The sequence below is a fragment of the Callospermophilus lateralis genome, chromosome 4 (assembly GCF_048772815.1).
Source record: "Callospermophilus lateralis isolate mCalLat2 chromosome 4, mCalLat2.hap1, whole genome shotgun sequence".
Taxonomy (NCBI): Eukaryota; Metazoa; Chordata; class Mammalia; order Rodentia; family Sciuridae; genus Callospermophilus; species Callospermophilus lateralis.
Window position 1 is genome coordinate 97,294,882 of NC_135308.1, and position 17,661 is coordinate 97,312,542.

Consider the following 17,661-nt stretch of genomic DNA (forward strand, 5'->3'; position numbering starts at 1 on the left):
AGATAATAAAAAAGATGCTTTAGGGGCACCTCAGGAATTTATAAGATCACACCCCCTACAGGCTCCAGGGTATAGAAAGGAAAATTCCTTTGGGAAGAGATCATCAGGGCACCCTGCTCACACGTGAGAACTAGGAAGTTGTTTCACCATTCTGAGCCAGGGGACCCAGGTATTGTGTGAACTGATTCCAGACTTTGATATCATCCATATGGTGCTGGTTCTGCAGGAATGCAGGATGCTGGAGTTAGGGTGTCACAAAGGTTTCCACCAAGATTTCAAAGGAAGGCCTGGGAGGCCAGGTAAAGTGTAGCAGGATGAGAGTGCCTGCAGGCTGCCCCTAAGAGGGCCATGCAAGAAGTTGTGAAGGTGAAACTGAATCTGGAATGGAGACCCCTGGAATTAAAAGATGCCAGTAATGTGGACTGTCTGCAGAGAAAAGCTGCTAGTTGCAGAGAGAGCCAAGCTAAAAGACAGCCTATGTGCACTACAACTGTCAAGGCCAAAGGATTGAGGCTTCCCAAGCCCTTTGCAAATAACATATTGCCACCATAGGTCATACATGCTGCACATTGAGTTAAAGGCAGAGTTCTCGGACCTGTTTACCCAGCTGCATTTGGTCTTGTTTTGGTCCCATATCATCATTTTATACACTTATTCCTCCATTTTGGAATGGCACACTTTACTCTGTCCCACTGTATATTGGACAGATGTAACTTGTTTTGATTTTTACAGGGGCTCACAACCAAAAATTTGCCTTGAGTCTCAGATGTAACTTTGGATTTGGACTTTTAGGTAATGGCTAAAACTGTAGACTATGGGATTCTTGGAGATGAAATAAACACATTTTGCATTGTGAGATGGACATGAGCTTTTGGGGGCCAGGGACAGAAATGTATGATTTGGATATGATGTATCCCCCAAAAGCTCCTGTTAATGCAGGAATCTTCAGAGGTAAAATGATTAGATTATCAGAACTGTAACCTAATCAGTCCATCCTACTTTGAATGGACTGACTGAATGGTAACTGCAGGCAGGTGGGGATGTGGCTAGAAGAGGTAGGTCACTGGAGCATGCACTAGAAGGGTTGATCTTCTCTGTCTCCCCTTCCCACCCCCAACCTCCCACTCTCTTTGCTTCCTGACTATGCCATGAACTGAGCAGCTTTCCTCTGCTGGGCCCTTCCCCTATGATGTGCTGCCTCATCTTGAGCCTAGAGCTATGGAGTTGGCTATTCATGGACTAAAACCTCTGAAACCAGGAGCCCCATATAAACTTTTCCTCCTCTCAGTTGTTCTTGTTGGATATTTTGGTCACTATGATGAAAAAGCCGCCTAACTCAGAAGATTAAGTTTTTCTAAAAGTACAGGGAGAGAGAGTAGGGTCAGTGTTTTTCTATCTATGGAGAGTGGTGTATAATTAGAATATTCTTCCAAATCAAGGAACATTCTAGGAAAGCTTATATATATATATATTTTTTTTTTTTGAGAGACAGCGAGAGAGAGAGAGAGAGAGAGAGAGAGAGAGAGAGAGAATTTTTAAATATTTATTGTTTAGTTTTCCGTGGACACAACATCTTTATTGTATTTTTATGTGGTGCTGAGGATCGAACCCAGCACCCCGAGCATGCCAGGCGAGCACGTTACCACTTGAGCCACATCCCCAGCCCAAGCTTATATAGATTAAAATGCTTATGTAGATTAAATATTTTTGATAATGTCACTAGGATATGAAAGTTATATTTTGTCTCTCCCAGTTAGTAGGAAATTTATAGAATCCAAAAACGTGAAATTGAAATGGGAAGGTGAAACTGATATTTACAGAAAGATCCTTTGTTTAGGAAAAAAAATGATTGTGGCAGAAACAATTCTGTGTATTCAGAAAACTTATTTCATTTTCCAGGACAGAGGAAGACTATCATTTCCCAATATTCCCTTTGCATAAAACGTCTCTCACAATCTTTTAGGGTATCTTTCTCCATCTGCATGGTTGGAAGTGAAGGTTCTATGAGGGCTAATCTGCATTGTCAGCTTGATTGGATTAGAGATGCTTGGGAGTCAGAGATTCTCTGGGTGTGTCAATGAGGGTATTTCCAGAGATGATTGGCACGTGGGACAGCAAACTGAGGGGAGACCTAAGCTGAATGTGAATGGCACCACCCAACAGGCTGGATGGAACAAAAGGCAGAAGGAGGAGGAAGTCCAGGTGGATGCATGCTAGATTCTTTTTGAGCAGGTAAATAGAATGCTGCTGCCATAGTCCACGGATATCAGATTGAGTGATTTTTCAGGGAGCTTCCAGGCCTTTAGTCTTGGACTGGTACTGCATCATTGGTCCCTCTTGTTCTGGGGCTCCAGGTTCTTGGACTGAGCAGTTGCTGATTCCTCTGGTTCTCAAGTCTGCCAACAGCCATTGTGGGACCCTCCAGCCTCTGATCATGTAAACCATCCTAATCAATCCCCATTTATAACCATACATGTGAGTATCCTATTGATTCTGTTCCTTTAGAGAACCCTGACTAACACATGTTCCAAGATGGAAGACTCACAGCATGGAAGAAGACTTGATTCCTAAATTTGCTGCTTAGAGAAGAACTGCTCCGTTGAACCCTCTGACATCAACATGAATGAAAACAAGCCTTGCCAGGTGTGGTGGCAATTCCTGTAATTCCAGAGATTCGGGAAGCTGAGGCAGGAGGATCACAAGTTCGAGGCCAGCCTCAACAACCTAGCAAGGCTAAGCATCTTAGACCCAGTCTTTAAATAAAAACAGTTTATTTATTATCCCAGCACAGCCTATCCTATTCTCATACCATGCCAAGTTCCAAGATCTTCCTTAGCCTTCACAGGAGTTGAAAATCATACCAATGGGGGAAAATAACCACGTAGGACATACATAAAGGGGTGGTGACTACAAAACAAGGACTGTTCATACTGTAGCATATAGGGGACCCTAGAGGAAATGTATCTCCTACACCTGGAAGTAATGTGCTCACTGAGAAATCAACCAGTAAAGCCCTCAAATAACCTCAGTGACCCAAGAGCTTTCCATCACACCATTGCCTCCATCATTAGTCCTGTGCCCTATTTGTTCATTGTGATTGAACAAATGGCAGTGTATTATTCTGCACACAATAATTTCTTGGGAGTGTATCAGTGACAGGTATACTGTGACTGACCAAAGCTGGACAAGGACCAGACCCTGGAATGTGAAGTTTTCACCACCTTTCTGGTCCCAGGAAGAATTTTTTTTTTCTTGGTACGAGGGATTGAACTCAGTGGCACTCAACCACTCAGCCAATACTCAGCCCTATTTTGTATTTTATTTAGAGACAGGGTCTCACTGAGTTGCTTAGTCCCTCGCTTTTACTGAGGCTGGCTTGGAACTCGAGATTCTCCTATTTCAGCCTCCCAAGCTGCTGGGATTATAGGCATGTGCCTGGCTTCCCAGGAAGATCTTTAGCAGCAACAGCTAGGTTTCCCAGCCTAAATTTCTTTGTAAACCAAGGTGTCCTTCCAATGGTTTAAAATAATTTAGACCATTAAAAAAAATCATATTGTCAGCAAGAAAACATGTTGAAAAAGAAAAACAAACTGCTCAGGAGCCTTTGTGCAAAAGAGGAGGGCTCTGCAGCCATGATGTGGTAACACACTGTTTTCATGGGCGGTAGAATCCTGGAAACTGAATGGAGCTGGTGAGTCGCCATTTTGACTGAGAATTTGGTCTAGTCTAGAATCTGATCCCCACCTTGACATAAATAGCACTTACACAGAGGAATGAAAGTGCCATGGTTTATCTAATTTAAGACAAAAATCTAAGGTCAGATTCTCACTTAGATTTGATGTTTCAGACTTCAAGTAGATAAAATCATCTACTGTAGCAGATAAAAGCATCTGGGGCCATGTCAGGACTAGAATATTTCTGCAAGCTCTTGAGAGAGTGAAGTTGAGAGTCAATTAACCCCAAGACTACATTTAAAAACATTTACACACGGTATGTTAGGGATGCAGAAAAAAAAAAAATTACATTCCAACTCTCAGCAGTCTTTAGGTTACAAATACTAATTTATAAATGTCCCAGCTGAATGAACACATTAAATAGCAGGTTGTTTTTCCAACTGAAATTGTCCTCCATTCACAGGTCCATAGCCAACTGGTTATGGGCAGACGGTGCCCCCTTGTGGACATCAGGGAAGTCGCCGGGCCCAGGTTGCTTCCTTGCTTTTTAAGAGACATCTCTTTATTCTTGTACATATGTACAGCATTTCTGAAAACCAAAAGTGAAAAATTGAATTCATATACTACATGCAATTAATATTTTATGAGAGTTTCAATTCTTATAAAATGAAATAGTCAAATTTATTTCACAATCTTCAAATATATTCAGTATTTTTAATGGTTGACACGTGTTCTCTGATTTTCCACTATTCCTCTTCAGTTGATGAATGAGGATTAGACTAAGACTTAGGATATATCTCTTTGAGGGTCATCTCTGCCCTAATTGTATTCCTTTTTTTTTTTTTTTTTTTTAAGAGAGAGGGAGAGAGAATTTTTTTTTTAATATTTATTTTTTAGTTTTCGGCAGACACAATATCTTTGTACGTGGTGCTGAGGATCGAACCCAGGCCGCACGCATGACAAGCGAGCGCGCTACCACTTGAGCCACATCCCCAGCCCCCTGACTGTATTCATTTTATGTGGTCTACATATTATCTTTATTTTACAATGTTTTCTTTTATTTAAATAGTTTAATTTGCAGAGCTGGGGATTGATCCCAGGGCCTGAAACATGATAGACAAGTCCTTTACCACTAGGCTACAACTCCAGCCGATTTCACTTTTTAATTAAAATAAATGAAAATAAAAATAAAGTGTTAATTCACAAGCAGTGTCAAACAAAGATAGCATTCTGTATGGTTGACTGGCAGGAACAAGAATTCAACTTCTCCATTTGCTGAGTACCAATGCTTATCACGTGTAGGTTTGAAAGGTGTAATGACTGGAAGTTTGAAAGTTCAGGCATGGTTGGAATATTTCATATTTCCTTTTGAAGACTCCATATTCTGCCCCAGCTCCCCATTTTTTGGGGGGGTGCTGAGTATGGAACCTAGGGTGTCATTCACGCTGGGCATGTGCTCTACCATTGAGCTGCACTCCTAAGTCTCTAGACCCTATATCTTAAAGTTAATGCCATTCCAGACAGATATAAATATATATAACATGTATTATTTAATATTAGATGTAAGATATGTAATATATATTATATGGTATAATATATAAGTATATATTTTTTTAAACTGGGGATTGAAACCAGGAGTGCTCTACCACTGAGCTACATCCCTCGACTTTTTAAAAATTATTATGTTTTATTTTGAGACAAGGTCTTGCTAAATTGCTGAGACTGGTTTTGAACTTGCAATTCTCCTGCCTTTACCTCTCAAGTATCTGAGATCACAGGTTTGTGCCACAATATCTGATAAACACACACACACACACACACACACACACACACACATATCCTATTCTATATATCTCTCTATTTTCCTTTTGTCCTCTTCTGTCTGTCTTTTAATTTCATATACAGATGCAAGATCACTTCTAATAATGACTGAAAGGGTGATAGAAGTCCCTGAATGAAAGAAGATTTTCAAAAAGAACTAGATTATCAACCTCCAAAAGCTTTCAAGGACCTAGATGTTTCTTTTCATCTTCTCATATTTTCACATCCTTCTTCATCCATTTAAAATGCATCCTGTTTTTTTCTTCAAGTGCCAACTTTCAAGATAAATAAGAAGCTACTGGTTATATACTTTTAAAAATCATTGTTACATTATTTTTCTGTTCTTACAATAGAATGGTCTCAAATTTGTTTTTGAAAACTGCAAGCATGCAAGTCTCAGTGATAACGGGATTAAGAGAGCCTTTTGTTCAGTGACTGGGAGATAAGTGTCATTTATGACAATGTTTCTGTGTAACCATGTACTCCAACTCCTGAAGTAACCAACAGAGGAGGACTTCCTGAGCTAAGCTCATGAAAAGTAGCTGATTTGACCCATGCAGGGAGGTAATATTTGTTGATAGTTTGGATAATAATTACTACTGATATTTACTGAATGTTTTCTATATTCCAGATCCTTCTTTTAGAGTTTGATGTGCATTGACTCATTTACTCATCACCACAATCCTATGAAGTAGGGACCTCACTTAATTTTATGGACAAGAGCATGAGCCCTAAGAGATTGTCACCCTGCTAAGTTCACAGAGCTATGAAATAGTAGTACAGTTTGACTTTAGAGCCACTGTGCTCTACGGTTTTACAGAATTTATTTTGTAGCTTAAGACATATTTGGAAACTACTGAGATTCATATTAAAATTCCTTGAAGGTAAGCATTAAGTCTAACTTGTTTTGGGTTTTCCCATGTGTATACCCTAAGAAGATTCTCAAGACAGTTGTTGACAGTTGAGCTATTTGGGGATACTAGTCTTTGATTATTATATATCATAGACAAAGCTAATATGTCAAGCTTTAATATGTCTCTAAGGGAAATGCTTTAGCAAATGTGAAACCTGTCAGAGTCATAAATGTTGATTTAATCAAGAGAAAGAGCAAGTGGCTCAGAGCACTAGCACAGCAGTTGCCCCATTATCTACATACAGGCTGACTGAGAGGGGAAAAGTCCCGGTAGCCTGCAGCAATACCTGGCCAGGTGAAAAGCCCCTCTTAGCCAAGACACTTTCTCCATTGTGGTCCCACTCACTCACCAATAGCTTCTGCATATCTGCTCTGAACTTGCCAATCACTGAAAAATATTATGCCATGCTGTGAACTTGTTGAAAGAGCCTGTCAGGACTCTTCAGAGAAACTGAACCAATTGGATGTATGTATGCATATATGCATATGTATATATATAAAATGTGTGATATATACTTACATGTATTTTGAGATTACATAAACATATACATGTATGTGATATATATATACATATCACATACATACACGTACATGCATATTGAGATTATAAGGAATTAGATCACATGATGATTATAAAATCTAGCAAGTCCCAAGATTTTTAGGGTGTGTCAGCAGGCAGGAGACTCAGTAACACCCAGGGTACATTCCAGCCTGCCTTCAGGTAGAACTAATGTTTTAGTTTGAGACTGAAGGCAGAAAAAAGTTGATGTCTCAAATCAAAGGGTGGTAGGCAGGAGGAATTCTCTGTTACTTTTTTTTTTTAAATTTTAAAAAATTGTTCTAATTAGTTATACATGACAGTAGAATATATTTTGACACATCATACATAAAGGGAGTATAACTTTTCATTCTTCTGGTTGTACATGATGTAGAATCACACCAGTTGTGTAGTCATATATGCACATAGGGTAATAATGTCCTTCCTACTATCATACCCTCTCCCCTTCCTTCACTCCTCTCTGCCTAGTACAAAGTACCTCTATTCTTCCCTATCTGCCTCACTGCCCCCTCGCTCCCCCATTGTGAATTAACATCCACATATCAGAGAAAACATTTGGCCTTTGTATTTTGGGGATTGACTTATTTCACTTAACGTGATATGCTTCAGTTATGGGCAAATACCATAATTTCATTCTTCCTTAAGCCTGAGTAATACTCCATTGTGTATATATACATTTTCTTTATCCATTCATCTGTTGAAAGGCACCTAGCTTGGTTCCATAGTTTAGCTATTGTGAGTTGAGCTGCTATAAACATTGATGTGGCTCCATCACTGTAATATGCTGATTTTAAGTTCTTTGGGTATAAAACAAGGAGTGGAATAGCTGGATCAAATGGTGGAGAATCAGCTTTTTTCTTTTATTCAGGCCTTCAACTGATTGGATGAGGCGTTCCCCCATGAGGGAGTATAATCTGCTTGACTGGGTTTACTGATTCAAATGTTAATCTCATTCAGAAACAACTAGTGTTTGATCAAATATCTGGGAACCCCATGGCCTAGTCAAGTTGACACACAAAATTAACAGTTTTTTTTTTTTTTTTTAATTGGAACAATTGGTACCAAAATAGACCTGTAGACTAATGGTACAGAGTGGAAGACACAGAGACAATTCTACATAAATACAGTTATCTTGAATGGATAAAGAAACTGTAGTATATATACACAATGGAATATTACTCAGCATTAAAAAGAGAATAAAATTATGGCATTTGCAGGTAAATGGATGTAAATAAATATCATGCTAAGTGAAGTAAGCCAATCCTAAAAAACTAAAGGCTTAATATTTTCCCTGATAAGTGGATGCTGATCCATAATGGGAGGAGGGAAGAATGGGAGGAGTGGAGGAACTTTAGATAGGGCAAAGGGGAGGGAGGGGGGCGGGAGGGGACATGGGGGTAGGAAAGATAGTGGAATGAGATAGACATCATTACCCTAGGTATATGTATGAAGATCCAAATGGTGTGATTCTACTTTGTGTACAACCAGAGAAGTGAAAAATTGTGCTCCATTTGCATACTATGAATTGAAATGCATTTATTTATTTGTTCTAACAAATTAGAACAAATAAATAAATTTTAAAAATAAATAAATAGAGTTATCTCATACTAGACAAAGGCTCCAAAAACATACATTGGAGAAAAGATAGCCTCTTCAGCAAATGGTGCTGGGAAAACTGGAAATTCATATGTAGCAAGATGAAATTAAACCTCTCTCACTGTGCACAAAAATCAACTCAAAGTGGATTACAGACTTAGGCACAGACTTTGCACCTAATAGAAGAAAAAGTAGGCCCAAATCTCCACCATGTCGGCTTAGGACCTGACTTCCTTAACCAGACTCCTAAATCATAAGAAGTAAAATCAAGAATCAATAAATGAGATGGATTCAAACTAAAAAGCTTATTCTCAGCAAAGGAAACAATCAATAACATGAAGAGGGAGCCTACAGAATGGGAGAAAATCATTACCACATGCACCTTAGAGTACTAATCTCCAGGTTATATAAATAATTCAAAAAACACCAAAAAAAAAAAAAAAAAAAAAAACCCACCAAAACAGCAACAACAACAACAACAACAACAACAAAAACTCACAAATAACCCAATCAATAAATGAGCTAAGGAACTGAACAGACACTTCACAGAAGAAGAAATATAATCAATCAACAAACATAATGAAAAAATGTTCACCACTTCTAGCAATTATAGAAATGCAAATCAAAACTATTTAAGATTTCATTTCACTCCAGTCAGAATGGCAATTATCAAGAATACAAGCAACAATAAGTGTTAGTGAGGATGTCGGGGGGAAGGTACACTCATACATTGCTGGTAGAACTATAAATTGGTGCAACCACTATGGAAAACAGTATGGAGGTTCCTCAGAAAACTTGGAATGGAACCGCCATTTGAGCCAGCTATCCCACTTCTCAGTTTATAACCAAAGGACTTAAAATCAGCATACTACTGGGATACAGCTACATCAATGTTTACAGCAGCTCAATTCACAATAGCTAAACTATGGAACCAACCTAGATGCCTTTCAACAGATGAATGGTTAAAGAAAATGTAGTATATATACACAATGGAATGTTACTCAGTCTTAAGGAAGAATGAGATTATGGCATTTGCTGGTAACTAGAGAGTATCATGTTAAGTGAAATAAGCCAAACCCCCAAAACCAAAGGCTGAATATTTTCTCTGATAAATGGATGCTGATCCAATAATGGGGAGGGGACCACAATGAAGGGACTTTGGATTGTGCAGAGGGAATGAGAAGAGGAGAGAAGCTGTGGGGATGGGCAGGATGGTGGAATAAAATGGATATTATTACCCTATAAACATGTATGATTACCTAACAGCGTGACTCTGCACCATGTTCAGCCGAGGAAGGGGAAGTTGTGGTCCATTTGTGTACAATGTGTCAAGATGCGTTCTACTGTCATATATATAAATAATTAGAACAAATTTAAAAAACAAAAAAATTTTAAAAAAATGGAACAAAGTGCTTGGGGTTTCTGGAACTCTTTGGAATCATCTGCTGAAGGATAAGGTGGTAGACTCTCCTGGCTACTGTCTTCAATATAGGGGGTTCAGCTTCTTCCCCAGCATTGCTACTTATGTCCAAGTCTTTATTTGTTGAAGCTAAAAATGCCTAAGTGGTTGTTGAAGCACAGCAGTTTTGGTAAAACTTGGAATGGAACCACCATTTGAACCAGCTATCCCAGGGATTGCTGATAAAGAGTGAAAGGGACATAACACAGAAGGAAGTGACCTGGAAGTGAATCCAAGTTCTGCCATTTCCAGGCCCGTGTGAATTTAGGCCAGTTACTTAACCTGTATAGCCTTAGTTCTATCTACTCTATTAAAACTAGGAATAAGAATTTCTGCCTCACAAGGTCATTATGAAAATTAGGGAGAAGTGACAAGAGCCTGCCATAGAGTTGTACCCAGTAAATATTATTTTACTTTCCCCTGAATTCCCTTCCCATACTTTTACCACAGAAAATAATAAGAAAGTAGAAGTAGGTTGGAGTCCTGGAGGGGAAAATAAACTAGGCAAACCCTGTACCACAGAGCTACACCTGTAGCTCCTATGTTTTTTGTTTAATTTTTTTTGTAGTTGTAGATAGAATGCCTTTGTTTATTTATATGTGGTGCTAAGGATTGAACCCAGTGCCTCACACAAGCGCTCTGCCACTGACCTACAGCCCCAGCCCACAGCTCTTATGTTTTTATACAGATAAAATTTTTGCTACTGCAAATATAAGCAACACTTGGTATCATTGCAATAGTAGCAATATTTTCCTCTGATTTTTTTTTTTTTTTTTTTTTTTTTTTAGCTCCTGAAGAACATCATGAGCTGAGTGAATTGGGATAGTCTTTGTGATATGCTCCCCAGTCCCTTCTCTCAGAAACTGACATGACTTAATAGGAAGAAACTAGAGATCATAAGATGTCAGAGAGAAAATTCATGTTTGGTGAGAGTTAGCGTAAATGACACTGAAGGTTCTTCTCTATTAGCTTGTGATTCCAGAGAAAAGTTAAGAGGACATAACATTTCCTCCCACTCTGAACAAGGTTGTGGGCAGATTAAACTAAACTCTTTGTATAAAGGAGACAGCACATGTCCCGGAGGTGATGCAAGGTTGTTGGTATATCATCTCTATTAACAGTGGCTAATTATAGACTTGGACATCTGAGCCTATCTGAAGGAGACATACATTTTCTCTTTTCTTTTGTTGCTTTCTTTTGATACTGGGGATTGAACCCTGGGGAGGATAACTGAGCTATCTTTCCATATTTAATAATATATATAATTATAAAACAGAGTAGTTTGAACTTGGTTATAAGAAAGCTTTTCTTTCACCTTCCCGACACTCCTTACTTTGTGCACTTTATTTTTAGAGGCCATGAATTTGTTGATAGCTACTGAAAGGCTGTTTTCATTTACTTTCTCCTCTGATCACACACCTGCCATGACTCCTGATTAAAATTCCTAATGGAATCCAAGTTTCTAAGCCTGGCATTCAAGGCCATCCACCAGCTGGTCTCACACTGTCTCATTTCATCTCCCACTACCTGGCCCTCATCCATGTCCATCTCTAGCCAAGCTGGGCTCTTTATTTTCTCCACAATGAACTTGTAAATTTTTACCTTTGACTCTGTGCTTGAAACATCTTTCAAAAGAGAAAAATAAGATGGGCAAGACCAGGAATGAATGGTGGTGGGGTTAATTCATACAGCATGATCAGACAGTCTCCCTAAGGTGATGACCTGTGAGCAGATGAGAAGGAAGCAGGAAGAGTTTTTTGAAGAAGAGTCAGAGATATCTGGGGGAGAGCAAGAACCATGCAAAAGCTCCCTTCACTGGTAGGAGGAACAACCAGAAGTCAGGGTGGTTCAATCCTCATAAGAACAGGAGGGTGTTGAGAATGACATCAGAGAAGTGGCTAGGGCCATTACAGGAACTCAAGGCCATCTAACGACTTTGGCTTTTCTGAGAAGAAAATATGTAGAACTGGGCATGCCTGTGACTCCAGTGACTTGGATGGTTCAATCCTCAGCACAGCATATAAAAAAATAAACAAATGGTATAAAAGATCCATTGATAACTTAAAAAAAAAAAAGTTGAAAGAAAAGGGGAAAGTAGTGGGAAGTGAAGGTAAAGAGGCCTTGATGCAGGAAAGGTCTGTGGTTTGCTATTGGAGAGTTTTGAGTGGAGCATTGATTTGACCTGATTTCCTCTGAAAGAAATCACTCTGGCTTTTTTTCTTTTTTGGCATGGGGGACAGAACACTCAGGGGTACTAGACCACTGAGCCACATCCTCAGCCCTATTTTGTATTTTATTTAGAGACAGGGTCTCACTGAGTTGCTTAGTGTCTTATAGTTGCTGAGGCTGGCTTTGAACTTGCAATCCTCCTGTCTCAACCTCTCAAGATGCTAGGATTACAGGCATGCACTACTGCGTCCGGCCACTCTGGCTTTTTTGTTGAGAGTAGATTACAGGGGGCAAAGTGGAGCTGGGAGGCTATTAGGAGACTATTGCAGTAATTCAGGCCAGAGAGGCGGTGGCTTGAACTAGAGAGAAATGGTCTGATTCTGGAAATGTATTGAAAATGAAGTCCAAGGAATTTACTTGTGAAATGTGTGTGTGTGTGTGTGTGTGTGTGTGTGTGTGTGTGTAAGAGAGAATGAAAATGAGAGGGAGATAATGTTTTATGGATGATATGGAATTGTTCCTACACTTTAGGATTTATCTATTTATTATTAGGGATAAGTAGTTCTGCTATGTCTTACGACTAAACAAATGTGTCAGTATGCAGTGACATTTTTGGTGAAAATCTTTGTTCTTTAGACATAACTAAGTATGATTCCCAGTTTCTTTTCCTTATTTTTTTAAAACTTTTTAGCTCAGATACACTTGGCTGACCTGAAACCAGGTCGTCACTAGGTGGCACCAGAGCCTTAGTTCAAGATTTGCAGGCTTTGCAGGTTATTTCTTTTCTTTCTTTCTTTCTTTCTTTCTTTCTTTTTTTTTTTTTTTTAAGAGAGAGTGAGAGACAGAGAGAGAGAGAGAGAATTTTTTAATATTTATTTTTTAGTTTTCGGCGGGCACAATATCTTTGTTTGTATGTGGTGCTGAGGATCAAACCCGGGACAGAACAGAGATGATGCCGGTGGGAGGGAGCGTGTTTTGCCCCTTTATAGATCTCTGATTTCTTTTCCTCCTCCCCATCTCCTCTCCCTAACTTGTGGAGGTGCCCAAAAGGCAGGAAAAGAGCTGCCCAGGGGGGACTCATTAGGAATTCCCTGTGTTGGGAGGAGCAACTGCCCCAGAGGTGTTAGCAACAGGATGGGGGTGGGGGGTGCTCTGGAGGTGTTACTGAAGCCAGAATTTGATAGGCAGTCAGTGTAGATAGGTAAATCAAGTCAGGTCTGATTCACGGAGGCCAATTTTGAGTGAGTCTGGGAATTTGGAGACTGTCTCCTGAGGGATTGAAATATTAATTCCTTCAGAGCCCTTCCTCCACCCTTATCAAGAACCTGCCCCTGCTCCAACCAGTTGCCAAGATAACCTGTCCCAGGAATTTCCCCTCCCTACAGGGAGCTATAAGATTGTTATGTGTCCTTGTCTGCTCCATCCTGCCCTTCCTTCTTCAGCCCACCTGTTTCCACCTTTTGGCCATCCCAGCATTCCTGGGTCTAGTCACGTATGCAGGAAGGAGAAAGATAAGGGGAAAAGGCAGGAGAACAAAGGAAGTCTAGGACTTATAAAAAGGGCAGAACGTATCCCTTCTAGGGATATCAGGATACCAGCTATGGCCCCTTTCTCCTCACGAGGGAGAAGGGGGCCATAGCTGGTATGTTACCCCTTTTTAAATAAACCCTGCTTTATATGCTTGCCTTGGAGTGCTTCTCTGATGTTCAAACTTCAACATGTGGGGAAGCAGGATAACCCGTGGTACCATTAGCATCCCATTTTCTTTTCTTTGATAATTATCCCCCATCTTTCCTACCAGATCATTCATTATCTACTGCTGACTACCTATACTTTACCCTTATCTCACAGGGAGTGTGAGGAAGTGAAAAGTTATTATGGCTGAGAAAACAAAGGTTTAACATCAAAAGGTCCCCAAACCCCACTTTCTTTTGTGGTACTGAGGCTTGTGGTACCAAGGAGCATTCTGCCTCTAAGCTGTGTGTCCAGCCTTTTTAATTTTAATTTTTTTAAAATAATTTTTTAGTCATCGATGGACCTTTATTTGTAATGCCAGATTCGTGGGAACCCAATAGACTTTCAGAAGCTGAATCTGTTGCAATTGTTACTGCTGTTGATGGGTGACGAGTCCTTGCTTCCCCAATGTTGAAGAATAACACCAAAGAAGCACGGCGAGGCAAGGCGAGGCAAGGTTAGAGTAGAAATTAGAAGTTTATTAAAGGACAGCAGAAAAGACTTCTCTCGGAGGAAGAAGGGGACCCAAGAGGTGGAATCCGTGGAAGGGCTGTTGTCTCCCCTTTTTATAGTTCTTTCAGTGATGGAATGTAGGTGGGAAGGCCCTAGGGGTGGGACACAGGTGGGCCAAAGAAGTAGTCTGTAGGAAGGACTTCATTAACACTTTTTTGGGATGGACTTTGGCCTAGGGCCTTTTCAGGACTTCATTAACATTCTATGAGTTGTCCTGTGTTTCCTGGAATCATTCTCAGCATGGCCTCCATTTTAGATTTCACTCCGTATTAGACCCGATTTACCTAACTACAATGACTACCTAACTTTAAATCTGGCTTCACAATCACACAAGAGTCTTTATTGCAAGCGCGAGCCTGGACTCACAATTGATGCAGCGGTCTCAGGGAGTGAGTACCAGTCCTTTGTTCAGTGAGATTTTACAGGTTTTTGGGGATACTCTATGTGTCACAACATCACACAGCAAATCATTTTGCACCACGGGAAAATCAAACAACAACTCTTAACATTGATTAGCACATTCACTGGTGGGAACAAGTTGGGTAAGGGTGATTGGTTAGTACAAGAGGGGATTTGTTTGAACTGATTGGTTTAATCCTTGAGAGGTGAACGTGCTAAACTACATGGTTCCCTAACATGTTATCAACCACTGAGACTACTGGGGGGTTCATTTGGCATCCCTGTCTCATGCTGATTGATGGTTGCTAGGGGGTTGCTATGGGTCCTCACCTAGCCTAACTGAGTCAGGGACACTGGCACTGCAGATCTCTCCTGTTATTTACAGACAAACAACTCAGCAGGGTGGCTATTTGCCTAGGAGTGCTCTGAGGGTTTTTTTCCAAGGACAAGGGTCAAGCCCTCAACCTCTGGACAGGCCTTGAGGTAGAAGTTGGGTTTTCAAAAATGTAGTCAACATCAGTTTCTCATATTTACTTATTTGTATGTAGTGCTGAGAATGGAACCCAGGACCTCACATGTACCAGGCAAGTGCTCTGCCACTGAGCCACAACCCCAGCCCCATTGAGGTTGATGTTTTCTTTTGTGTGGTGCTAGGACTTGAATCCAGGGCCCTGTGAATTTGAGGCAAGCACTCTACCAATTGAGCTATATCCCCAGCCCTTAATTTTCACTTTGAGATAGGGTCTCAGTGAGTTGTTGAAGCTGACCTTGACCAGTGATCTTCTTGCCTCAGCAATCTCCTTCCCCCCAATAGCTGGGATCACAGGCATGTGCCAACTGCCTAGCTATTAGTAGCTTATTTTTAAAAAAGCACTGATAAGTTCATTAGTGCATGTCATAAAAACATCATATGGGCTATCATAGAGAAAATCTAAGAATACTCTGGAGTGCCCAGTGACTGCCTATAGGAGGAATAAATAGGCCACTCACCTAAGAGAAAATGATAAGGAAGCATCTGGGGCTGTTAATTGGAATGATAATGTGTCATTCTCCTGTAGATTTCTAGAGATTCTAGTTAACATAGAAAGCTGGAAACCCATTAAACTGAGGGCCTCAGCAGAATACCCAAGCGACAAATTGATTTTAAATGGGAACTGCAGACTAAGATGCAGAAATATGGTTTGCCTCCTTCTTGGTTTTAGACAATTATGCACCCCCACCTTGCTGTTTCCTCACCCCCCACGCTCCCCACAAAAGAGCAAGTTTTAATTTTTGTGAGATAGTTAATTTTGGAGTACTGAGTTTGATGGAGGTTTATCTGAGTCTAGTTGGAAGGTACACAGATTCAGAACTTGAGCGATGCAGACTACAACTGATTTAGATTGACCATTTATGAAAAATTATTACAACAGGGAGGACATAAATTGTGATTTAATCGCAGTTGAATGTTAAGTATCGTAATGTTATGGGGAGACCGCTCAGAAAACACACTAAGTCAGAATTTGAAACAAATCAAAGAATTTTATTTTGCCAATTTTACCTGGCCAGGTGAAGCCAGATTTAAAGATAGGTAGTTAGTGTAGTTAGGTAAATTGGGTCTAATATCGAGTTAGATAAAAGAAAATGGAGACCATTATGGAGAATGGAGTCCCAGAAACCAGAACAGCACTTGGGGAAATTGAAATGTTAATGTCCCCAAGGCCAGGAGCCCATCCTAAGGAAATGTTAATGAAGCAGCTCCCAGCAAACAGAGAGGTGCTAATCAAAAACCACCCCAGGCCCTTCCTGCCCAGATTACCCCTCCAGCCCACCTATCTCCCACCTTTTGGCCTTACAACCAGCATTGGATCACTGCAAGATAAAAGGAAACAAAGGGCAGAAATGTGGGAAGACTAAAAGAAGACCTTAGCTATAAAAAAGGGAAGACCTCGCCCTTCCACAGATTCCGCCTTTCAGGTCCCCTTCTTCCTCGGGCAGAAGTCTTTTCTGCTGTCCTTTAATAAAGCTTCTACTTTCCACTCTAGCTTGCCTTGGTGTGCTTCAGCATTTGTGGAAGCACGACTCCTCACCGAAAAACAGCGGTAACACAAGGACTGTGTCTGTCAGAGTAGAGGTTCTCTGAAAGAACAGCCCCAGAGTTGTTTCTTTATTTAGGAAAGAAAATAGGGAAGAAAACTATACCCTGGGGACTTTCCTATGGAATTTTGTAAGATTTTGCAAATTGCAAGCAAGCAGAATACAGGGGCTGGAAGTGCAGTTAGCAAAGCAAAAACAGAAAACCATATCCTTATTTATGGGGTTTACACGCTCATTTATATGGGTCTTACACAAAAACACTTTGAAAATAACATCTTGAGAACAGCCTATGTATCAAGTTTCACCGGGAACCTAGAAGATGGAGTCACTATGGCTACACTTACTATGTTTGTTTATAGTTATTTCTTATACTTAACTACTGTTCTAGTAACCTATATCCATCTCTACTTATCTGTAGCTATATTAGACCTATGAGATTACACTTACCACCTCACATTATCTTTATCTTAGCAATTTAAATCCTATATCTTAGAGTGATTATATTGTTACTTTTTTTTTTTAAACTTGTAACTGGCATATTGGAGTACCTTATCATTACTAATTTTATACAATTATCTTATAATCCTTTTATTCTTACTAATTAATATTTCATTAACCCATTATTTCTAATCTATAATTTATAACCTATAACCTGTATTGATTAAATTCAGACTATAACAAGGGGCTTGCAAGTGTCTGTTTTAATCACTACTGTATGTCCAGTGCCTAGAAGTGTGACTTGCACATA

The 17,661-nt window shown here is 40.0% G+C and overlaps 1 protein-coding gene across 1 annotated transcript in view; it reads left to right on the top strand.

Moving 5' to 3' along the window:
* Window positions 1–17,661, top strand: part of Etfbkmt (electron transfer flavoprotein subunit beta lysine methyltransferase) — a 37,351-nt gene that overhangs the window by 12,285 nt on the left and 7,405 nt on the right. The gene's annotated exons all lie outside the window — the stretch shown is intronic.